This window comes from Anopheles moucheti, chromosome 2, assembly GCF_943734755.1.
Source record: "Anopheles moucheti chromosome 2, idAnoMoucSN_F20_07, whole genome shotgun sequence".
Lineage (NCBI taxonomy): Eukaryota > Metazoa > Arthropoda > Insecta > Diptera > Culicidae > Anopheles > Anopheles moucheti.
In genome coordinates this window covers 159511-185991 of record NC_069140.1, presented here as the reverse complement: position 1 = coordinate 185991, position 26481 = coordinate 159511, and the positions used below count along the sequence as shown (strand labels likewise).

The 26481-nt window shown below is 39.9% G+C and overlaps 1 protein-coding gene across 5 annotated transcripts in view; it reads left to right on the top strand.

Moving 5' to 3' along the window:
- The window catches only part of LOC128297942 (broad-complex core protein), a 138355-nt gene that overhangs the window by 75039 nt on the left and 36835 nt on the right, over positions 1 to 26481 (top strand). For all 5 annotated transcript variants that reach the window (XM_053033662.1, XM_053033661.1, XM_053033660.1 and 2 more), the window contains one exon: positions 5887 to 5938. The gene's annotated coding sequence lies outside the window, so the exon portion shown is untranslated. The remainder of the gene's footprint in view (positions 1 to 5886; positions 5939 to 26481) is intronic.

Genomic DNA, 26481 nt, shown 5'->3' with positions numbered 1-26481 from the left:
TCTCTCTCTCTCTCTCTCTCTCTTTCTCTCTCTCTCTCTCTCTCTTTCTCTCTTACTCTCTCGCTATGTGTCTCTTTCTAGGTCGAGACTCTCTAGTTGGTGCACCCCCTTTCTTTACCCTATTAGCTTGGGTTGGAAATTTTGCTAAATAGTTCACGCTTAGTTTTTATTCTACCATGGATTACTTTGTTTTCTAGTTTTTGGTTTTTTTGTTTCGCATCGAACACTTCCTTAGTTGGTGGTAGTTCGAGTTTTCTCTCTTCCCGGTATGCGTGATCCCGGCTTTCTCTCTGTTTATGATTTGTTTTGCTATTGTGCTCTCGCTTATACTATCCAACGTTCTTTTTCTCCCTAGTGCGCGTTGTGTAGAGATTTGCGGCATAGCAGGGGTGGAAATGTACCGAACCACCCGGTTCCTCCCGTGACACATGCTGCTATCCGAAGCACAGTAGTAACACACACAGTTGATTGATGCTCGAGCTTCCTCCTTCAATGTGTGAGAGGGGAATTGGAAGACGGAGGCGTAGAGGAACCTGTTTTCTTCTTCAGAATCCTTCGAACTAGATCGCGAGATGCTGAGTTAGTATGTGATTGTATGTGTGTTCGCGCACAAAAGGAGGAAAAGTGCAAAAGAGGGGATGTTTTGGAAAATCGCCTCGCGGAATAAGATTTTTGCGCTAGTTAGCGTTCGTATTGCTTTTTATTTTATTTTTTTTCCTTTTTGTTTTTTTGTAATATTACTGTCCTGCAACAGTATGGGTGATTTTGTATTACTTGTACAGCTCTATAGTTTTTTTCTTTATGTTTTTTTTTCTTTCTATTCGAATAGCCTTTACGATGTTGTTAAAAATGTTAGGTCCCTTTCCTCATGCCCTCGAAGTTGCCTTGGAAGTTGGTTGATGCTGGGAGTTGTTGGGGCTGCTGCTCAATTTTTGAGTACAGGGGCTTTAGTTGCTGTTTTCCACTGTACACGCTCTATCCTCCCATCCCAGCATTTTGTACGATGGATGTCTTCGTTCGTTCTTTCGATTGACTATGCCGCGTGCCGCGTGTTGGTGGCACACGCGATTAGTTTGCGTGAGTTTTTATATACACACTCTTGGGTGTATGCGTGTGTATATGTGTGTGTCTAGAGCAAACTTTGAGTGTTTTTTTATTTGTTCTGTCATCTTACTCTGTTTCTTTCACTCTTTCTCTTTCTATAGCTACAATGTGGTTGTAAAGAATGTTGTAAAAGTGGGTGGTTGGGTTTTGCCGTCGAAGTTGGGTTAGATTGAAGTTTTTATTTCGTATTTTTGAACCCCGTCTGGCGCGGGGGTGAATTATTCGTGGTTCGTGGTGGAGGTAGGAATGAACGAAACGACGCGGGAGAGTATAATACCGCGAACGGTGCGATATTTTTCTTCATAGCTCTATGTTTTTTACAAAATTACTTTGTATTATATTGCAGAAACGGAGCTCAAATGCTTTATGATGATAGTGTGTTGGATTTCATTGGAGGTGATCAAGGGTGAGAGTAGGTGGTAGAAACAGAGAATAGAAGGAAGGTTTTTGAACGCTAGCAAAGTGATGGTGGAGATATAATACGCTTGAGGAGAGAAAATGGGCTATGAGTGCGCGAAGATAAGGGTGATGGTTGCGCTGTTTTAGAACAGAACGAGTCGCGGAATGTGAAGGGATGCGACATTAGTATGGAGAATAGAACGGAAAGAATTACTTTCGGAAAAGTGTTCCGTATGGAAAGAGGGGTTGGGTAATGTCTTAAATAAGAGAAAGAACGAGTCGGCCTGAGAGGTTGTAAAAGCCATCGTTTTACAATTACACTTAAAATTCACGACGCAATAGGCCGTTCGAGATCCTTTATACTTTATTTCGTCCGATACTGCAGTAGCTCCTTTTATTACTATTTTTATGGTTTATCTTATTCTCGCTCTGTCTCTTTCTCTATATTTTTCTCTCTCTGTATCTCTCTTTTTCTATTTTAGGGTAACGTTGTGCCCCACACGGCATGCATTTTTGTGGTGTATTATCCCTCGCGGAAATTTTATACATTTTTGGATGTAAACTACGGAGTGTGTGCATTAGTGGAAGGAAGGGAATGAAAAAAAAACAGCGATAGACGTATAGAATGAGGAAGAGCTGAAAGAGAGAGAGAGAGAGATTGAGTGAAAAATAAAATGGAATATTGTAGCGCGAGCGTGAGTGTATGCGTAAGGAAAATGATGAAGAATAAAGCAGGGCTGCTGTAGACAGGTGATGCATAATTTCATAGTGAGGCCATTGGGGGTATTTGTATCCTGCGACAAATTTGACAATATAAAATCGATTTTTTTATTCTTGCTTTTTTCTACTTGTTTACTTTGATACGGTCAATACTTTATTTTGTTTTGATACTTTGTTATTTTATTGTTATTGCCATTTATATTATTATTTCTAATAGTACTATTAATTTACCAAATTTTAAAAAGTTAGTAACGTTAGTAAGTTAGTAAGTCTACGAAAACAAACAACGTTTGGGACGGTACACAATTGTTTCCTTTGAAGCGAATTAAATAATTGACTTATAGCAAAATTGTTCATGTAATTAATACAACATTTACACTCTGATCTCTCTTCAATTGTCGAATAATCCATCATTTAGCATTGTTCAGTAAAATATTGTGATATAACATACATTATTTGGTTGACTACTCACGGGATAAAGTACTCTTTCTGTACTCGGAGAAGAATATGTCTCGAAATTAATATGAGTTGTACCTTAGGTCAAGATTGCAATAGATTTAAGCAATACGACCTGGCAGTTCGCTAGGAATAAAATATAACATATATGAATCTCTTTTGTTACAAAAATTGTGAAAAAGAGAATTATGTCTGCAAAGTCTATTATGTGCTCACTATGCTTATGAATAATTTTATATGATATCGACATTGCTGATTATTTGCCGATTTGTCAGCAGCATATAGGCTAAAGGATTTGCAATATTCAAAAGATATTTCCTTACTGTCATTTCCCTTATCATTAGCAGCTGCAAAGTTGATTGCTTGAAATTCCATGCATCAATAGCAATAGAGCTAGCGGGGGCTTATTGCAGCAAAACCGCTCAAAAAACCGAAAAGAGAGGTTTTCTGTTGCAATCTAAATCTTTGTCGTTTACAAATAATTCCGAAAGATTAGCTTTCACTAAGAATACTTACTTACTTTAACTCCGAAATTAGCTACCCGATAATTCCGAAAGATTAGCTTTCACTAAGAATACTTACTTACTTTACTGACTGCTGGGATGGGAAAGGAAAAAATGCTTATTTTGATACCGTTGCTACCGTCATTGGAAAACTAGCTTATTAAATCAGGATGATAACTAACGAAGGTAAAACAAGCTAAAAGAAGAAAAAATATTAAAAATCCTAAGCAATCACTAATTCATCGCAATTTGCTATTTCGTTTTAATGGACCAACACAATCGATAAAACACTAGTTGATAGAAATGAATAATCTGATACCTTGCCTGATACCTGTATGAAATAAAACTAAAACGCTAAAGGTTTCGGTTCGTCTTTATTCTGTTATCCCACCCCTGGTGACCTTCCTTATCTTATATGTTCGCAGTGGTGCTGTTTGCTAATCTATAGCCACACCAACCCTCCACACACAGTGAAGTAGTGTGATTTCTACGCTCCTGGAACTGCAACGAACCAAAAATGACAAAAAAACGAATGGCGATATTTAAAAACTGAAACAAAGTTGAAAGCGATAAGGGTATAAAAGCGCGAAATAGATGCTGATTAGAGTGGGATAGACACTGAACGATGGGTTGGTTTGGTTGGTTGGGTGGCAGTGAGGAATAAGAGAAAAGATGGACAGGGATGGTTATAAAAAAACGCACGTCAAGTACCTTCTCAATACCATTACAGCAGAGACCATTCGGTCGCGTTTACAGAGCGAGAATCCGCTAATACCGACATTTGCTACACACCAGCACCACATTATAGTTGTGTGTAGTAATGCTATAGTGTATGTGTGTGTCATGTACAATGGTAGCCTGTTTTTCTTTTTGTTCGCGCTTAAAACCAATCCCATCCCCAACTCAGCAAAAAAATATAATGGTTTAGCTAAAACTGCAATGTATGTATGTGTTATTGAGCCACATCCCGCACAGCCTACTTGTGTAGCATCTCTTCCTAATATCCTGCCAGTCTTCCTCTGCTTCCTTCCCCCGCTTTACTCTTACAGTACCACCAGCGTGTGTATGTGCGTGCACAAATTTTATTTTATGGGGGTAAATTTTTAATCTTTTTCATTTTCCGCCGAAGAACATAGCTTAGTAGTGGTAGGTTTGGCGAATCACACACACATTCCGCCTCTCCCCTTCCTTCCCGGATGTATTCTTCCCCACGTCTCCAGGGTGTTATAGAAGGCATTGCTAAGTCGGTTACTTAGTTGTGGCAGTAATTGACGAAAGGAAGCGACGAAGAGATAAAGAGAGGTAAAGAGAGAGAGAGAGAGAGAGAGAGAGAGAGAGAGAGAGAGAGAGAGAGAGCGAGAGAGAGATAGAGATCAAGAGGTGTATATATATGTAGTGCGAGCGACTGATTTCCAGAAAAAAAGAGAAATACTGAGAAAAACTGTAAAATGCCAGCATCCTGTGTGAAGGGAAAAATAATACAGAAAAATAATAAGGAAAACAAAAAAAAGATGCTCTCTCTCGCGTAAAGGAACGAAGCCCAGAAAGTACGCGAAGAAATAAATCGCGCCTCCATCTCCTCAAACCTGACTGACTGGGTTACTTCTGCTGTCGCCTTGTTGCTCTTTCCTCATCTTTTGCAGCCTTAACTAAACTACGTTCCTTTCCCCTTTCTGCTACTGGTTCCTTACCTCACACCCAAAAATCTTGAAGTGTGCTGGTAAAGAATCCTTTTTTTTGTTTTCCACCCGAAGTACCCATGAAAATGGTTTTCCGCATAAAGCGCAGGGTGAAAGGAAGGAGGTTGGTCGATGTAGTTTCGAGAAATGTTCGATTTCTTTATGTTTCGTTTTCTTAACTTTTCACTTTTATTTTAAGTTTGGTTTGGGTTGCAAAACTTAATATATTCATATTTGGCATAATATTACATGGCTAGATAGACTGGGATAAAAATTCACGTTCCTCACATCACCCTCTCGCTTACACGCCAGATGCACACATACAATGTAGCTCCAACCCCGTCCCAATCTTCCAGCCGTTTTTATCTTTTCCGAACCGTTATATGGAGAAGCTCTTGTTACCCCCTCCCCCCTCCCCGCCTCTCCTCCTCTCCACCATCTTCCTCAACATCATACCGCTTCCAAACCCACCCTTGTGTGTGCAGATTTTGTACGCCATTTCTCAAAAGCGAAGTAGGCTGCGGGTGCTTGCTGCGCCTGCCAACCGAATGCATTGTAAATAATTAAAATTTATAACCCCAATACACACGACGCTCAACGACGACGTATTTTGGGAAACGACTTGGGCCTGTGTGCTTTCCGAAACCAAGACAACCATGACGACGGATAGTATCGATCGGTAAAAAATTTATAGCATCTTTTTGAAGATTTCTTCTTCCTCCTTGTTTGGGGTGGGGAGGGGAGTTGGTTGGAAGTTTTCTGCTGTTATTGGCAATTTTTCTTCTTCTCCGGGATCGTGCACTAGCTTTACATTGTGTCGCAACTGTGTGCTTCTTCTACTCAACACACACACACACAGGATGGAAGGATTCACGAACAGAAAATGAATACAATTTGCAATATTTCTTTCGTATGTGTTTTATGGTTTGAGATGGGTGAAGTGAAGGGGATTGATGGTGCTGTGTAGTTTAACATGTATCTAATTTCAATCTTTGTTTGTTCTTTTTTCTCTTTTTCGTTTGCAGCGTTTTGATGATATCTTAGAACTTGATGTTATAACAACTTATCGTCACATTAGTAAGTATAACATCTTCTGTACGTCTGCTAATTTTGTAGATGACCTTGATATTATAAGGTATGAGAGATATTGTTTGTAGTATCACGGTTCGTATCACGGTCACCTTCAAACTTCGACATTCTGCCTGTTTTTGCTGAATATTTTCATACCTCACCTGTAACCACACTGCGAATTATCTTTACTTGATTGACATGGTACAGTAGAATCAATTTATTATAGTTGCTCTTCCTTCTGTTGTAATTTGTTGAAGCATAAACATTTATTTTGTATTCACTACATAATAATATGCGAAAAATGCCTTAAGTTAATACCTGCGGTGGTGTTATAAAAATAAAATCACCATCATACACCCGTCTACGCAGTCAGCAACTCACCAAGTGCAAACGGGATTAAACATTATTTGCAAATGCCACACATGAGACCTCGTCTTTTCTTGTATTGCCGCATTTTTGAAAATTCGGGGTATATATTTTATCTTCTTGCACCCTTGTACCGCCTATTAGCCCTGTTTGTGTTGGTGTTATGAGATATTGTGCAATCGAGTATACTTAGTGAGTATACTTACCCATAGAACCAATGACGATTATACACGCGATTCGCGATGGACGTGCGTTTCATTCTGCACCACATTTTTGCACAAGCTCGCCGTTCTATTTCTAATCTCATTTCAATGGAGTTTTCTTTGCAGGGTTGTTAAAATGCTTCTTGTCCTAACGTAACGTACATAGGTGACCTTGTGAGCACTAGATGTTCCATGCCCTCACAATCAACAATCTCAATATTTTTGTTGCTCTAAGCACTCGAAGAAGCGTCTGCGTTGTGAGTGTGATTTACTAACCTGTATGGTTGAAGTCTATAGTTCATACAGAAGGCAAAACACGCATGCAAAAATTGTAGTTAGCAATAGAAGCATGACCTATATGGGTTACCAATGTTAGCTAGTAGAGTGATTTTTTCTTATCAATTCCTTAATCGGGCTTTCTTCTCGTCCCGGTTCACTGCACCCCTTACGAATACAACGACGAGTATGTTTTTTTTGCTCTTTGATAAGATTTGCGAATTTATGGGCTCCGCGTGCATTGCTGTTCAGCGAAGCTTTAATTGCAAGGTTTGACTCGAAGCAAGGAGTTCGGTAAAAAAATTGAATTATAAAGTGGATAAGACTAATCCTAATTCTTTTCGTGCGAATAACGATTTTTTTTATGTTTGTTTGTTTTTTTTTCTTCAAAATCCAATACGGACCAATCTTCCGTACGTAGGTCTGACTGTCGGGTAGTCAGTCCAGCAAATAAAGTCATAGAAAGCTAGAAACGGCAGGCCTAGACCTCTTTTGGTTGTTGTACCGATGAAGAAGAAGAAGATTGTTTTTATTTGTTATACTTGCAAACCCTAATGCTCGATGCCTGTTAACTCGTGAAAAAGCTTAGAGGTCTTGAGTTGCTCTAACATTTTTACATGCACGATTACTTTTTATACATGATAATTGTTTATGCTTTTTTATTTTTACTTTAGATTCATTTTTTGCTTTAAAAAGCCTCTTTACATTTTTTTAGCATTGTTGATTGAAAAATTTCTGTTGCTGTGAACGTCTATCCCACAGGACAAAAAGCGAGCGTGTTTCCTTATTCGTTCTTGCTGATAAACAGTGTTTTGGTATCCGATTTTCATTACCATCAATATTTCAGATGTGTATACCAATTTTACAAGCCACAGTATTTGTTAGTCAAAATTCAATTTAGCATGCTATCTCTACAACTTGTTTTATAAAAAGTTTGCGAGATGGAGGAAATTATCGCCTGTTTACGTCAAAGTTTTCGTTAAAATTGCAATAAAACAGTTTCTGGTTCCAGAATGAAAAGTACCTAAACATCTTCTAGGTTCCTAAACCAACCGAAAGTACATCGAATATTTAATCTAATTTATTCTAGTCATGCTCGGTTATGTTGGTTTATTTATTTGTCAATGGGCGTACAAGTTAGAAAAGTTCGGACAGTTGTAGGTAAAAAATAATAACTCCTGTATCTGATACCTTTATTATTCGCATTACAAACGTCTACGTGTAACACAACCAAATCATCAATAATGTTGTTTGATTGTTGGAGAACGAATTCGCGTAATGAAATGTTTTTGTCTTCGTCTTGTTCTACATATGAATATCATTTCGCTCGCATAAATAGACTTTTCGTATATAAAGCATTGCACTTTTTTTCCACCATACCGGCGTACCGTGCCCGATCGTCTAATTTACAATGTATGTAATGAGTTTAGATAGATGGATGGCTGTATGCGTGGCGTGCTCCAAACTCATTAGAAGTGGTTATCGCATACATCACTGAATCTGACCGTTAAATTTAAAAAAAGGTAAACCGTAATGATAAAAACGGGGCTTTGGGTAAAATGATTGGTATAAAATAATTTTTCTCTCGAAAAAACACATCCTTCAAACCATGCTTATATGAGTGTATGTGTGCGTGATCGTGCGCGCATGTTTAGTATAGTTACTTAACATTTTTGAACAACTCTGCAGAACATGTTGCAGGGAAGGTGGTATATTAGCCCATGTGGCTTCTTTTCTCTGATCTTCCTTTGTGACTACACTGCATGGATGCCGAGGAATGCTTTCCCATCCAATCATCCATTCATCCATCCCTGTGACGGCGGGTGTTTTTAGTATCAAAAAGGGTGCCCCTTTTTCGCGAGATATTACAGCATTTTATTGCCATATCAAACATAACGGTGGGAGTTACATAAAAAAACAGTCACACGAGCGGGAGGTAAAAGAAAATGTTTGGTCCCTCTCCTTTTCTCACACATGCAAACACACTCGCCGGTGTAGGCTCCCCTTCGAGAAGGAAGCAGTCGAAAAAAAGGTGGAACAAACGAAACACTTACTTTTCCGCTAGCGCATTTTGTGGTTGCGCGTCGCATAGAGCAAGAGATGCAAACCATACCATACAGAAAAAACAGTGATCCGGGCAAAATAATAAAAATAAAATTACAAAATGGTCCTGAGTATATACTCTCCATCACACACCACCCCACTATACGACTGTGTATGTTGTTTTTTTTTTTTCATTCTACAGTAGCAGCATCAGAGGGTCGTTTCCTTCGTCATATCATCACACCCTAGGGTGGCTCTCATTGGAAGGGAGGGTGGGCTTGGGGGCAAAGAAATGTAAAACTGCTATATTGCAGCCACGCTAGTATGGCTTAGAAGCCATAACGTAATGCAGCATCAGCGCGCCAGCGCTAATGTTTAACCAACAGAAAGAACAACAAGAAAAGGAAACAATACACAAGCTTACCCCACTGCCCCATCCTCCATTTGGGGAGTTGTACGAACCAACCCCTTAATACGCGAGATATTTACACGTTAAAAAAAATTCACCGGAAAAATATTAAAATATAGGTAAAACCTCGTACGCACACACATCCATGCGCGCGCAAGCACACGAGCACACTGGTTTGTTATTTTTCACGCTACAAACTTGACTGCCCAGTACCTGAATGACACCACAATCCGCGCATCGTTCTGTCCTACCGGCTTGTGTCGGGTCCATTTATACTTCAAATCGTTATTCGTTAAGCTTCTTTCGCGCATCCCTTGTATCGAGAGAAGGTAGAAAGAAGCAGAAGAAGTAATTGGAAGGCTCGTCATCAAACATGTGCCTTATCCTTTATTCCCTGCGGATAATTTTACAATTTGTAAATTTATTATTCTTTATTCTTTAAAACCTCATACTTACAACAACCTCAACCTTTCTGTGACTGTATTCACTCGTGAAGGGGTAGGTAGTCAGTCAGTCAGTTCCGTATCCGGACCAATCCTTCGGATAGGATTTTGGATCGCTCCTGTCGTGTGAAAATCGGCCCCGTCATCAACCACTGCCGTTAAGTTTTTTCTCTCTTTCATTCCGTTAGAACGGCCATTCCGTATCGAATTATGTTTGCCTTGCTATAGGGTTTGGTCCGGATGGGATTTCACCTTGGTCTTGTCGTGTGAAGTCCGACGCCGTTACAAATACACCACCGGGCCGCGCCTTCCATCGTAAAATTATTTGTAATTAAAAGAACAAAAATGAAAAACATTACAATAAGTGATCAGAATCCTGTTCAGTACGATTTTAAGTAACGATTAGAAAAGGTTTTTTATTAATGCGGTTTATATTAAAAACGTACATAAGCATACGCGTAAATGCCAATGGTAATGTTAAATTAGATCACAATAAAACGGTCCAAAGTTGACTTCCTCTAACGACAGCAGTAATATGGATTTTCCACAGCAAGGAATATTTCTATAACAGGCATTAATGCTACTACACTACTATTACTACTACTACTACTTCTAATACTTCCATCATACTATCAAGTTCGTGGTTCGTTTTACTGTTACTACCAATATCAGGTCACTGTTTTTATCGCTTCCCTAAACTCATCGTATCCTTCATTCGCAATTCGTTTCTAGTTCATCGAATGGAGAAGAAACAAATTGCGCTAGCGCTAAAAGAAATAGTGTGAAAGAGCGTGAGAAACCGAATGAGTGAGAGAAAAGCAAACAAATAAGCACGAAAGAGAAAAAAAGAGAAGGATGATGTTGTTAGGAGGAAAGGGCGTAAGGACACCGGGTAATGCAACACAAAAAGCATTACAAGCAGAAGTACCCCAAGGGTAAGGAGCCGGGAAAAGAGAAGGTAATGAAGGGGGTAGAGTGAAGAGAGGGGGAGAAACTGTAAAAAAGCTTCCTTTTTATGTATCGAACATATATAAAAGTGGAACATAAAAAATCGCTGAGAAAATAACAATTTCTGTAGTCACCTCCTTTCGCCAAATGGGGGCGCCCAGCCTTGGATGCTGCAGAAGGTAAATGGAATGGGTTGGGTCGGGCAAGGGCATTCAACAGCGATGTGTGGACGGTAGTGTGGCACGATGAAGATGGTGATGGGTGGTAACTACATCCGACTAGCTGGGGGTGTTAGCAGCAGTATGGTCGATGGGTATGAGGAAAAGAGGATGGTGGTAATAGGGGGAACAGTTGGCGCAAGAGCTCTGATTCTGGTTGCGACATAGGCGCTCGCGGTGTTAGAAAATAATAACGAGCCCTAATACTCATGCATTAACTACGTCGTCCTCATTCTGAACGGTGCCCCTGGAACGGCGGGCTTCCTGTGCACGCCTGCTTGGATGTGTAAGTGTTTTTTTTTCGTATTATTCTCCATTTTATTTGAACATTCGCGCGCTACATCCCATTCGTTCCCAATCTCCCGTAAGGTTTTCATCTTCTCTTGCTTGCTTTCTCTCTCTCAATTTCGTTTTTAGATATTAAATCTCTCTTTTGCTACTCCTTCTCGCATGATTACTACGACAAAATGCTAGGGGACTGTTGTTACTTTTTTGTTATTTTGTTCATCGCATTTTATGTTACTATAACATGTTTCGAAGCAGTTTAAAGTTGCCCGTTTCTTTTTTTTGCTTTGGTACCACGTAAGTTTATCATTTCGATGGATTTCTCTCTCGTGGTTTTTATCACTTTTTATTTCACTATCATTTTGTACTTTCTTTAAATGTTTTCCCTTTACTTGCTTCATTACTGTATTCTTTTTTTTTCGCTGTAAAAAAATATGATTATGGTTTTTGTCCGCTTTTAATATAATTTTTATTTTTTTTCTTAGCAAATGTGCTTACAAACATACATTTCTAAACACACATCGTAGCGTATGTATACAAGATAAGCCGAAGGAAGACATTGAACACGGACGATAAAAACTGCTCTAACCATACAAGAAAATTGATGAAGGGGTGGTTAAATGTCGATGGTGCGCAGTAATTACGCGTGCTCTAATTAGGCTGTAAAAACGCTTCAAACGCTATAAAAAAAAACAATAAAATATCGATGAAATGGAATAAAAATGAACGGTCACATTCTCAGCCAACTGTTCACTCATCCAAGTATCCCTTTATGTTTGCTGCATTACTGCGGACAAAACGTGCTATGATATACCAGCAGTCCGTTGTGTCGTAAAAGAACCCTTTGGTGTCCATTTAGCAATAGTATACTTATACATTTAAGCTTCCATATGTTTACACTGAGATGTGTATAATAATGTTGAAATCATGTAATTTTAACTATTTACGATAACTCAAATGACTTTGTATAACGGGAAAAATCTTGTAAATGAAGACCCTTGCAGATGCTACTAAAGAGATAGTGATTTGATTGATCCTTTTTTAACTTTTCGCACTTGGGACAGTAATAGAATGATATATAAAATCACTGCCCTCCACCTATCAAGAAGTAGAGCTATCTCCAGGCTCCCAGCAACTTGGCGTGCAAAGTGTCCGCAAAGAGCACATTCTCCCTTTTTAAAGCTCATGTTATTAATGTTTTATCCATGGTTTCTTGGAAGGGTACAGCAATCCATGAAAGGAATTATATAGGATGAAAAATATTATGCAATCTGCATGAATCTACTGAATTTGGTTTGCAAAATGAACACTCTAATAACTAGCAAACAATTGTTTGGGTCGTTTGACAATCGTTTTGAGTATGTTTTTAATTGTTCGAAATGTTCTTTCATAATATATTGTGTGCATTAGTTTTAGAACTTTCATACTAGTTTATTTTTAATTAAGTGGTATTTTTATGAGAAAATACCCAATGTAGAAATCACTCAAAAACAGAGAACTAAGAAATACCACCATTAGAATCCAAAAGTTTTAAAATTCCAAAAGTAATACAAAAGGATTCTTGATTTCATCAGGTAGCGATGTACGATTCATCAGGTACCTGTTTCATCAGGTTTGAAAAAATGTAACTACTCCTAAAAATATTAATTAAAACAAAATCCGCGAAATCACACTCTAATGTGTGGGTAAAAATGGACAAATCGTGCAAAATTTGCTTATAGCGCTCTCTGTTAGGTACATTATTATTTGCCAGTAAAATACTAACATAATATTCTATTTGCCGCGGTCTTTCCGCGTGTACTGGAGCCGAAGTTGGAGTGGTAGGGTCTAGCAACCACTTTGCCACTTTGCATCCTTGCGCTGATACTCCTGGCCTTGAACCGATCGGAACCATCGTAAGACCCTTGGCTCTGTGGCTGTTCTTGCACTCGCAGATTCGCGAGTATCCTTTTAATGTGGTAGTTACATGACTAACTGACTGACTTCTCCGAGGCCGAGTTCCCCGGGAAAGAAAAAACGCTTCTCGCGTGTTACAACGCTTTTTTTAATGCCCATGTGATTGCCCGGAATTGAATATTTTGCCTTTTTGCGCTCTGTTCTCTCCTTGTCGAACGATTCCTCTCTGTTTATTCTTGCATCTCTCATTGTCTCGAGTTTCCACAAGTATAAGAGAGAGAAGGAAAGACGGAGGACGGGAGGTAAGTGAATAGTACGGGAAATGGTTTTTCGGCATTACGGAGCAAAAAGTAATAAAAATGGTAAAAAATTAAATACCGTTTCAATCATCCTTCGTCCATCGGTTAAATGAAATGTTAGAGGACATCGTAGACTGATTCATAGAAAATGGATAGGCTTCGGTTTTCGGATATATTTTCATTTTTTTAGTTTACATATTATAATCTCGCTGAATTGATAAGTTGTTGTTAGGTTGAATTAGTTTGCTTTGTTTTTTTTCACCACTAATGCCATTTGGTTATCTCCTTGCTCCACTGTTTGTATTATCTCTTACGAACATTATTCTTCAGCTGAGCAACAACCATTAGAGATTCAGGTTTTTTAACCATTAATGCATCCATATCCTTTCGGATTCATATGGGGTTGTTTCCTTCTTTCGTTCAAATGTATAAACTTGTGTTCGTCATTCTTTTTCGTTTCAAATCATAGCCACCATAACCCGCAGCATCAACAGCATCACCAGTACACACAAGATATCTCCTGTGCTAACACTAAACCCCTAAGCACTGCTGCTGTTCAGAAGGGTCGCAATGGGTGCTTGATGAAATGTGTGCACAAGTAAGACAGGGTTCTTTTCTGTTGTCTCTGTTTGGCTCGGCTTAGAGAGGAACATGGTGCTTGGGTTTTTATGTTTTGAGCGAAATTTATATTTGTTCGACTTTTTTCATTACTTTTTTTATTTCGTTTCCTTTAAATCCTCGCTCATATTTGTATTTATTTTTATTTTTCGGTGCACGAGAAGGGATTCCGCTTTTGTGGGTGAATTGTGCTTGATAAAAGCTCAAAGGAGACGTTACTGCTGAAATGGTATTAGTGATGGGCTATAATGGTTTTCGGCGGTTGCGTCGTCCTTCGTTTCGTAGTTTTGCCATCGTTGCTGTCGTAGTCATCGTCGATATGCGATCGTTTAGGAGAGGATGTTAGCCGAGAAGCGAAACGCTTTTATTGCAAAGAACTTTATGCTGAGCCGAATCACGGAGCGTTGTGGTGGCGGAAAGATAGAAAAAAAATATGTACATTGCTAGAGAACTAAAGAACACCAGGCTAAAAAGGGACAAAACATCGGTAAAGTAGAATAAGGAGTGGGATAGATGTAGGCATGATAAGCAGGAACGGATGTTTAGATGTGTGCATTTAAAAAACGGGGTAAAGTTTTGGTTCGGTTCCCGCGGAACGGAGCAAAATAGGCTTTTTTTTGATGTAAAATGTAAAAGGTGGCACGTGAAATACAGCATCCGCCGTTCTCACTCAACCCCTATGCTCTATGCTTTGTTTTTGTTCTCCTCTAATGCTTAAGTATACTAAACGCACAAATGGTGAGAGAGTGCTAAGAGTGAGAAAGTATGCTAATAAAAGTAGTAGAAACTGCCAGCATCATAAGCGGGAACAGCAGTAGCAGCAGCAAGTGGTAGCACACTGAACATGTCCGATAGCAAAGAATGTTTTGAATTACAGTGCGTATCAATATTTGCTTCATTATGATTTTGTTCACACTCGAACCATTCGCTTAACGTAATCGAAGAACTTTTCTTATGAACAATATCTTTCTAAAAAACAGGTAGTCCTTGAGAGACGCGTCATCTGTTATGCGCTAATTTGGAGATACATTGTGTTTTTTTTAGAAATTTGACTGCTGAGTTAATTTATAGCTCAAAATTTCACCAAAATTTAATAATTGGTTGAAAAAACTTCGGGTGTGACTTACAACATTTGTTTTTAATTTACGGTTACGTTGTCTTTCAAAAAGTGACCTAAATTGCTGCTTAAATCAGGTACAGAGAAAGAAGTCAACTATGTAACTTTAAAGTATAAACGATTTTGGATCAGGATTCGACTTACGCAGAAATTCGAGTTACGCGGATCTTTTACGGATTATGTTATTCAGCGATCCGCCAGAATAGCGCATCTCGAGCACTTCCTGTACTCGTTTAAACTAGCTCATATTTACTCAGGTTTTAGTATAATTTGAAATTCATACACCTTTAAAAAAATATCTATTCTCGCTGCTTGTCATATTGAGATATGTTTGAGCCTCTAAAAATAGCGATGGATTAAAATTCGTCTACACCTTAAACTGCAGGTTATTCGCACCTGAACGACACGACTGTCTCCCAACGGTGATCTTCACTATTCTGGCAACTCCTGACCATTTATTTACAAATTAGATATACGAATCTACCACTTGTAGCCAACATTTGGCCGAAATATAGTGATGGAGTTTAAATAATCAAGAGCAACAGATTAAGAAAAGATAAGAAAGATAAGAAAAATGGGAACATGTATTTCAATATATTATTTTAATGTTTTAATGTTTAATATCAAATGTTTGAATATGTAAATACTACGATGCATCTTTCCGTCCATCAAATGACAAGACCAAAGTTCCTACAAGACAGTCACAAGGTATCTACCGACCAATCTATCACTTTTATTTAATTAATTCAGAAATGAGTCCATGATATTTTATCGATTACAGCTAATTCTTCATACCTATATTTCATATTACACGTTTATTAGCTTAAGACAAAGTCTTAAACTTTAAAAACTATGGATTAGCAACATGTCGACAAATAGTGCTACCACACTGTACCGCGTTCGCGACGGAAAAATCGGAATGTACAAGAAGTCGATTTTTTCCCCGCGTTCGTCGGAGTGCGCGAATTTTTATTCTCTTCCCTTTTTTTAGCTCGTTTACTGCCCTGCATGCCGGCATTTTCCATCTCGTGCGATCCCTTCATCCTCCTCCCTTTTTAACAACCACCTGCTTCGATGTCAGATAGTGTGCCGCGTCGTCTCGAAGTCGGTGCTCTTGGTACTCGGTACTCAGCGCTCAGCGTTTTTCCACACACTTTTCCATCACCTTGCGCGCTCGTTCCATTTGTTTCGAACTTACAAGAAACACTCACACATGGAATCGAACTAGCAGCACTCTCAAATCACTTCCCGTCGTGTCCACTGTGTCCTTCCAGCTACCATGGGCCTGGGATATCCTTACAACTGATGATACCGTGCTTCGGCTTCTTCAACCTTCGGCGTCCCTTGCGTCGAGTGTCGATTTTTTCCACTCTCGATTTTTTCCGTCTTCTCGCGGGCGCTCTCACGGTTTTTTTTCGGCCTACTCGACGCGCGCGATTCTCTCCACTGCATCTTTGTCGGATGCTGGTCAATGTTGGTTTGTGAAAAGAGGAACGAAAGCGACACGATAGAATTGAGTAAGAAAGAGTACGGCAAAGTACATCCCGAGTGGAAAACTGGGGTGGATGGAAAATGGTACGGATTTTTGCGCTGTTTCTGACGTTTTCTAACGCGCGCTAACTTCTCTGCCCCTCTCGGCCGCGGCTAAGACGGCATTTGGAAGAGGGGAGACAAAGGGACAAAAAGGAAATGGGGAAAAGTTTAGTGTTGCTCCGTCTCGCTTCTTCCGTCCTATTCCCGCGAGTATATAATGGTGTGTTTTAGTGTGTTTTGCCCGCTAAGTGACCGAGGGAACGGTAGGCGCGAGGTAAGGAGGAATGTCGTTTTTCCTCCCTAAACAACCACGCATCCCCGAGCGCACCACGTACCATTTGCGCGATTCAATCCCTACCCCACACCCCTCTTCAAGCCGCCAAGACAGACTTGTGCACAAAGTATACCCCGTTTTTCCGGGGTCGGGATGTGATGCGATGAGATGGGCGCAACAACCGGGGCTCGAAACGACCCGAAGTAATAATAATGGTTATATATAAGGAAAAACAACATATCATTACATAGAATTTTCACTTTTTTCTTCACCCCATCGGTGCGGGAAGGGAAGTGGCTCCCGTTCTTCGCTGGTCCCCTAGACTCTTCACCCAACTGCCGACTCCGTTCAGTGCGCCGGGTGGTTTCGGACGGAATAGAAAGGAAAATTAGTGCAGCAAATCAGCAAAATATCTCAAACCGCCAAACTAATAGCACACGGCAAACGGACGTGGATCGACCGAGCCGGATCTCCCGGACGGTGAAAAAAACGGGTTTTTCCTTCTGTTTCTTCTGAGTGACGACGACGACCGACCGACTATTGAACGACGGTCCGGGAAAATCGTTGGATGGGATTTGCGCGTTTTATTTCTCCCAATCGTTTGCTGCTGCTACTGCTACTGCTGGTTGTGTGTAGTGGACCCGACTGACCCCGGTGCTTCTTTAGAGTTTTTAGTTGTTGTGGCGTTGTATGTAAGCAAAGTAAGTCTGCGGTCCCCGGGTTTTTTTATTTGCTAGTTTGCAGTGGCAGTAGTTTGTGCGTTCCAATTCAATGCGGCTAACTGGATTAGCATATCGTGGCAGTTCCCACTTCCACCTGTGTGTTGTGATTCTATTGTTTTGTTGCAGTCTGTGATCTCAAGTGTTATGCCGATTGTGATGATCATGATGATGTGCTGTTGATTGTGTCGTGTTTGGTTAAAATCAGTGAGCAACGAAATGAGAAATGCTTGTGTACGTTGTGATTGTTTTTAAATGGTTTGCATTAGACGTCCGTTCTCACCCAAACACAAGATGTTAAACGAGTGGTTTACTCTGACAGGTGTTCTCTCACATAGCAATGCAGCAATTAAGTGTGCGATCATTTCCGTGGTATAGCAACATCAACGTTAACGAAGGGATTTCGTTTTGATTGATTTTTTCATGGTTCTCCTAGTTACCTGAGTGTAATAGTGATGTTGTAAAGTGCAACTGTGTTGTGATGGAAGATTTACAGAGGAATTGCATTTTGTTGTGATGTGTATGGAGGAGTGGGAAACATAATAATACTTAAAATGTTCATCAAAATGTTATTGGGTAGTTGGAATTAATCAGACCTTTTGCAGATACTGTGCATAACAGAAAAGTGTACTTTCCTTTAAACAGTTAATAACATAGAATAAAAGCTACAAACAACAAAATAGAAAAAAAAAATCATTTCGCAGATCGATTGTACGAAAATCAAAGATTTATATCATGACTCCACTATAGCTCCACTATTGGAGATCAAATTAAAGCGTGCGCCTGGTCTTTGATATGACCATTAATGCTTAATGACCATATGGGATTATTTTCTAGTTATGTTGAACTACTGATTCCTCCCCTTTAAAAATTTTCACTGGCATTTTTTAATCTTCAGTAATCTTGAACTATATATAAGCATTTCATTCCTTCCGAAAAACGTTGGAAGAGTTCGCCTTCGTTCTACCAAAAACCAAAAAAATAACAACCAATTTTGCTGTTGTTTCGGCGTACAGATTTTGATTGAAGCAATATTTGCGAAAAATAAAAATATCATTTTCAGCACGTCTAGGTGTATTTGTGTACCACGTGATCTCTAGCAAATGTTGGTAACACACCGTTGTGTACGTATTGTCAAGATAGGATTGCGTGTGTTGATTAGCGAGTGTGTTGTAGAAGAGGTGCTAAAAATTGCAAACTGTGCTGAATGACACAAACTATAAAATGATTATAAATAACCAAACAAAATAAACTTTTTCTAATAACTGCACGAAGGGGTCGATCTGGAAGAAATGTTACGATTATTGTCCGATTGTATCGGTGTTATTTTACATTCTACTCTTTCCGACAACGGTTGTGGTCATGGTGGTGTTCCAAACTAAAAGCTGTCTGATGAACCATTAGTGGCATTAGCTTGAAGAAAACAAATCAAAGAAATTTAAAAAAAATACCCCATAATATACGACTGATGTAGTGTAGGAACTAATGTTTCCCGCGGAAAAGCACACCGCGGCGGAAAAGTCGATTCTTGCACTTCTCACGCTTACTTCTGCGCTAGTGGGGGTACGGTGATGTTTGTTATATGCAAATCGCCTATAGACTAGCGCGCTAGCTCTCGTCTGTCGATGATGACGTTGTAGTTGCGTTGCGGTACTGTTTCTATGTGTTTGTCTACTTTTTTATTTCCTTTTTCGTTAATCACTTCTTTTTTCGCCAATTCAACCTTGTGCAAACAATGTCGCCGCTTGGAAGTGGTGTGACAGCGATCGCGATTTTCTTGTTCTTTCGCACCCATTTAGACCATTGACTATATTTATTACGCTGGGAGAGGTACATGGGAAATGGCGACTCGAGGTGTTGAGGGTGAACGTATGAGTAGGTTACACAGATGTGGTGATACTAAGCAGAGCGGGCGGCTAGTGATAGTGGACCGGTGAGGCGTGTGACGGGCTGGGTGTTGTGGAAAGGAAGGTGCCTGCAAGCCGAAATACACAAACCAAGCCCACGTTGATAACACACATCGCAGCAGTGGAGTGTGGCGGGGGCCAAAATAGTAAAGCAAAAGAAAAAAACGCTCACACACAGACCCGGGTCATTATTATCTGCGGCTAGACCACCATTTTCGGCTGGCCCTGTCTCTCTTGAAACGCGCTTTTAGTGACAGTTGCGCACGTAACATGGGCTGCTGCTGTTGCTGTTGCTGCTTGCCTTTACTTTGCTGCAACGTTGTATCGACACTTCACAACGAAAGTGAAAACCTTGACCGGGTCCTTTCGATTATGTTGCAGCATCGTTTTTGGAGCATTCAAAGTGTTGACGGAATAAGTTGATGATAGCTGCTGGTGCATTAGTCGTGGTTTCCCCTGCTGCAATTCTCCATTTCCACAACACGCTTGAAACTCTTACCAGCTGCACGGGCACCTGCACAAACAGAAGAATCACTTTGATGCAAATATATCGACAAACTACTAGAAAATGGGAATAGACGCACAGGCATAGCAAGAACACCAATTCGAGGCCCAACTTTAAATATTATTCGGGGACACAAAGTTTGGCAACGTTTGCACTGTGTTATCTTATCGGTAAATTTAATTTGCACAGTCGTACCAACCACGCGAGATCCCGTTTGCAAAGTGTAACCTTCGTAATAATGCAATTGTGTACAAATTTGTGAGAAACCAAAGGTAGTAAAGCAAACAGAACCATTCTGTGTGCTTTTGTGTGATAACAATAGCTCTATGATCTCTATGATCCGATGTGATTGCTCTAATGTGTTTTCATTTATTGATGTACTATTTTTTCGATCGTTTATTCATGCACCGGCTAATATTCAAGTTAGAAATGAATTGTATGATTTCGCAGGTGTCGTAGCTATTGCTCCAACATGCTCATGAAGATTTAGTGCATTGCCGAATACGAAACAAAGTTAAGTGTTAATGGTGTGCTAAAAAAAAATAAAGCAAAGTGTGAGCATAGCGGCAAAAGGAGGCGTTATTGAAACATGCAATATCCTTCCGAACGTACGAGTAATACATAAGCGCAATTGGTAGTGGAATCTAACAGCAGTTCAAAACAAATAATCCATACATCCAACTCGCTCAACATATAATGGCGTTGATTATCAGCTAGTTCCAAATTTCCGTAACCTCCTGCCGTCACTAAAAGGCTGTAATAAATCATAGCGTGCGCGCGTGTTGGCCGGTAAAGAGTAAAAAAAGAGCGCAATACGATAAGACGTTCGCAAATGCATCGTTGCCGTTTGTCTTTAGGATCGGTTTCAGTGCCATGTGTATGTGTGTAGTGGCGATGTGACGCAACCAAAAAAAATAATGCTTTGTGCGGAAAACGCGAAGCAACAACGGCGGTTGGCCGCTGATAAATTGTTAATGCACCGCCACAACGACCACAGTGACGAAGAAGGTGGTAAAGGAAAAAACAAACCTGACCTAAGTGTAGTGCGTGTGTGTGTGGGTGTTTGTATGTGCGCATTGCGCTGGTAACGTGTGTGTGTTTTGTGTGGGTCCGATTGGATGGTGTGATATTGGCCCCGAAAGTCTAAAGGGAATTGAGTTAAGGGTGAAATCTTAAAACTAATCTTCGATTGCATTACGTTCACACAATTCATGGGATGATTAGTATAAATCATAGTACATCTCCAAAGATCACCCACACGAACGAACTGAACGAACCGCACTGCACAAAGTACCAAGCGCGCACACAGTGTTGTGCCTCGATCGATCCATCGTTTCATTTTGGTAATTTGCAATTTTTAATAATATTTCTTCCTCAAACTTTAACATTTCAACATAATTCATAAATGAAAATATTAGATCTTTTAAAAAAAATCACACGTTTGTTTTTGCACACTTTCGTATGCCAAAACACCAACGAAATCCTTCACCTTTGCTCGTTTCGATAACATGAAATTGCAAAATCGTAGGAAAAAACAAGAGAAGGGGTAGTAAATAGTCGACGAACAGTCGCCGCGTAATGCGTTATCTTATCGACGTGTGTTGCACACTATATGTTGCGTTACGGTCATTGAACGGATGGTCCTATTTCGCAAGTTTGGATTTGATATGAACGTTGCTTCTTATTTTACAAAATACGTTAAGTTTCCAACGAGTGTCACTGGAAATTTATGATTTCTTCGCTTAATGTAACTTCCAAGAATATTGGTTACCATTAAGTTGGGGCAATTGATTGAAACGAACATTCTGATAGTCACTTGAATCATTTGTGACGCAATTATTTGTGATACCAGGTAGTAATCATTGTGCGGATATCGATGGTAATGCATGTGCATTGGGAGTGATCGTCGAGGGTATGACGTTTATTTCATCCAAAGGATAAGGTGCTTCATACGAGTCATACGAAATCCAGGAATCCATAATTGCAATAGAATTGCAAAGGTAACAACGTTTAAAGAAGATGTAGCACAAACTAACAATTAGCACACATGCTATTTTTTCGCCAACATTGGAGCAACCTTGAATGCGATCTTGTTTTATTTGCTATATCTGTAGAACATCTGCGGTTTGCACACAATTGGAACACTGGTAGGATAAGCGAGAAAAAAATAATCCGTTGTTTATGTGGAAATTCAAACTATCCAGCTTTTTCTTTATTGTTGTACTAAGTATTAAATTAAATCATATGTATAATAAAACTGTGACTAATAACCCAAATGAGACATTGTTCGTTGAAACGTACACAGCAACGAAGTTTCAAGGAATAAACGCTTAAATTTGTCTAAAAAAATACAATTATTAGATAGGAAAAGCAACTTCCACAAATGAATACTTTACCTGTATCAATATCAAATTTAAAGGTTTAAAAGTTTTTTTTTTGGACTGGAAAAAATCATGTTCCTTGAAGTCAGTGTATACACAGTCATCTCATAAACTATATTCAATTATACAACCGTGATAAAAAGAAACTCGGGCACAACTGTCGTTTGAGATCTTCTAGTAATAGGTTTCTAGCTTAACCAGGGGTACAATCACTTCTTGGTCTTGGTCTGCTACAAGAGTGCTAAACAATTTGTTTTATTTTAATTATAATTTTATATTTCTCCATAACTGAAACATACACCATCTTTCGTAACATCCTTCATAAATATTCAAGATTTTCACCCCATCATACAGGCAGACGATGGGTGCGCCTGGTCACTCATGAGTGATAACATTCGTCAATTGACCTTGTGCGTTATGACTGCCCTCCTTGCCACCTGAGTAGACCCATTGTCATGCAACACAAATTGCTCGGTTTGGCTAGAATGTGTTTCACTTGCTACATGTTGCATATATCGTCCAATGGTCCGTCCGTATTTCGTCCGTCTACACCAGAATGCTTATGACATGATGGTAAAATGTGACTTGTCTTTTCTTTTTGTTATATTGTTGCGTGTTTTCATTGTGCACACACAGCTACGCTAGGATTCCGCTACGGCGAAAGAAGAAAGTTACTCTAGTGGGATGAGCAGTGAAACGAGAAAGAATATCAGAGAAAATTTGACTGGCAAACCAGTGTCAAAATTCGGTGTTGAAAGACAAACACATTCACACATATATGACCGCGGCAAATAACGATAACATACGCGTACATCGTCGTTCGTATGGAACTATGCTATGTATGGCAAGGGAGAGTATTGATGGAGTAAAAGTAGAAGTGAGGAATATCTTTGCTAGATTCCTAGAGTTTTGAAGCACGATAGTGATGCCTCTTACCAGACTCCGTACATGTAGTGTGATATTATCCCCTTAAAAAAAGAGAATAAGAGTGAGAGCGTGTGACCATCATCAGAGAGCTTGCCCAAAACAAACATCGTCCACGGAGAATGAGAGCATTTACTTTCGACTGGCTTTGTAAGGTATCCCCCATAAAAATCCACCCACCACTTTTCCACCCTTATATGTGCATGTGGCTGTGTTGGTTGGCTATCGTTTCTTTCTTCTTACTTTTACTGTAGCTGTTTTTAGCTCCAGCCGGTTTGTGTGGACGCACGTGGTCGCATGCAGTCGTGCATGGAAGGGAATGAGACTTTACTCCTTTTTGCAAAAGGATTTGCAGCGTGGTGTCGACGATGCACAACCGACAGCTGTTGTGCTGAGAAAAAAAATCTCAGTTGGTCCTTGATCGTGTCCTGTATTTTTTTTTGCATCGTCAGCTCGTATCCACCGCATTCTTTCACACCTTGCCAGCATCACGGTTTGGGCCGGTTGTTGGAAAATGTAAAACACGATTACGATCTTTCTTTTATGCCCAGCTGACGGTTTTAACGTGTGGGCTAGACGGGAGAACTCCACGTGGTTGCTACTATCCAAAAGAGCACTGCTAAAGTGCAAAAAACGACCCACCAGGCTCACTACATAGAGTACACAGATGCGATGAATGCATCTAGATTCGTTGCTTCATCGTAGCACGTGTGGCTAGTTCTTGGAAAACATTCCCACGCACATATGTACAAACCATGTGCATGTGTGGAAGTGGATACTGCAATTCTTCCCACTTGGAAGTGTGGAATGCACAACTAGTTTCACTACCGTACCCGTCACTACTGCTGCAGATTTGTTGCTCGCACAGGAATTTTTGATTCTTCTCTTTTTCACTTTCGATGCTCGACATTGAAATGGAAATACGGGCGTTGCATGAATTGGTTTCATGATTTTTTCTCTGTTGGTTGATTTTGTAACATGGTAGTGTGGTAGAAAAGATGAATGGATCATACATACGAGTTCATTCCAACTGCATACTCCATTTGAGTGTATGTAAAGTAGTGTAAATTCTCTATGAAATAAACAAAAAAAAAAATTTATACTAAATGAAACAGCCACACATTAAAAGACAGGTTTGCACTATCGTGCATAATGTAACTATTTAGATTTAACAAAAGACTAACCCTGGCTCCGTTGACCCCCTTGACCCCATTGAACTCCCTTTTGATACCAGGTTACGCCTAAAACCGGTTGTCTCGCAAGTTGATGCGTTAATTACATTGCATCTGCAACTGATCTCTTCATATGATACATTTTCATCACATATAGTAATGTTTCATTACTATCTTGTGTCTTAAATCTATAGTCTTTCGTATAGAATATCTATTCATGTATTCAGAATCATTTTGTGGCGAGCCGTGCGAATTTTCATGAAGAACAAGAATTGCAATGCTGTGCAGCTTGTGTAAACATAAACTCACACTTCCCTGGCGCTATGCTTTATCGATAGAAGCCCTTGCAAGTGAGAACTGCCCTGTGTGCATGTAAAAATAGTAGCATAGCATGGGACCCAGAACAGTTGAAACATACCACGATATGATGGTTTCCCCGACTGTATATGGTTCTTTCCGTCGGTCGGTCGTTATGTGGTACCGTTGGATGTGCATGACCTTCACCTTAACCTAGTGAAAACACGGCGTCGGACCAAATGGTCGATTGCCTTTTGCATCGTCGTCTTCATCGCAGTCGTCGTAATCGCGCTTCGGTAGCATCCTGAGCGATATTTTCTACCTCTTTTGCTTTATCGTTCCGCCCACCAGTCTCCGCTCTACTTGCCTAGCGAGCGCTAGGTGTTTGTCTGACTGCTAGACGCCGAATGACGACGATGACGACAACGAACTTCAGCCCGACCCTCGTGTGCTTTCTCTTCTACTTGCCGGACGTGCCTTTCGGTGCCGTTATATATGTATATATAGAAAGTGAGAGTGACTCTAGCCAAGAGTGACAGTCCGTTTATGTGTGTATCTTTTGCTATGGACCACTTGTGGCCACGGTATGGTATGTCACGCTCTCGACTCTAGCATATCTTTGTGCCCGCTCGCATTGCAACCCCATTCCGATTTCGTTTACGAACTCGAACATTGAGTGCAACCGATTTGCATGGAGATCGTTTGGGAATACGCGAAAACTAGCTGAGCACACATGCTGGAACGGTCGTTACGGGTGATTATGTTAATTAGGTTCGTTCTGAATGTTAAAATGGTTTGCATTTACTTTTATAAAAGAGTAAAAGATTTTTTACTGAAAAAACACACTTTAGTCTATTTGTAATATGACTAGCTAATCGGCCCGGTTACAGGGCTATGCAACAGAATTCCGTTGTGTACGTAAACTAAAAGATGTTTAAAAAATGGTTTTCTTCCCAATTGGTGGACGTTGTTAATTTTATTTCATTTAGTTTAATAAATTATCAAATTTCTCTGCCCGGCCACTTCGACTCTCATAAAAACTATTTGGCAAAGCATATTCCAAGTCACAAATAGCTAATATTGTTGTTATTGGATTTAACAGACTTTGAACGTTAGTGGCTTCGTTCGTCTCTTAGTCTGATATAGCCATTCGTATGATCTGGACATCTAGCGACGTGTTGTAGATATTTAGTCATTACAGTTGATTAGTCCTGAACCCGAAGTCCCGGGGTTGGTCAGTTATCAAGAATGAAATGTATCGCAAAAATATCCGACACTTCCTGATTGCGTTCAGCTCCCACCTGGACTGTGATGCCCATATGCATTATATAATTTTAACTGGAGTACTCCAAATTATACTTCAGCAGTTCTTAAGAATCTTGCGTCAGATTATACCCCTTGTTGCTTACAATGCATACCTGCTTTTCGTAGGCTCCGCACATAATTTCATCTAAAGTCAATGTTTTTACTACCAGGTACTACAGATTACCCATGTTTTTTTTTCTGACTTTTTCCTTAGATAAGTATATGTGAGTCATGCCTTTCCAGTAACAGGCACATACATGTTTAGATTTAATACGGTGCCATTTTATCAGATGTGCCTGGGAGTGTATTTGGTAGCGGCACAGAACTGGTAGAAAATTTCACCTGGACCAATCCCTCGTTCCCAGTAACAACTATCCAGGTTACGGGTAAATAAAGTTTAAAAAGTCCAGA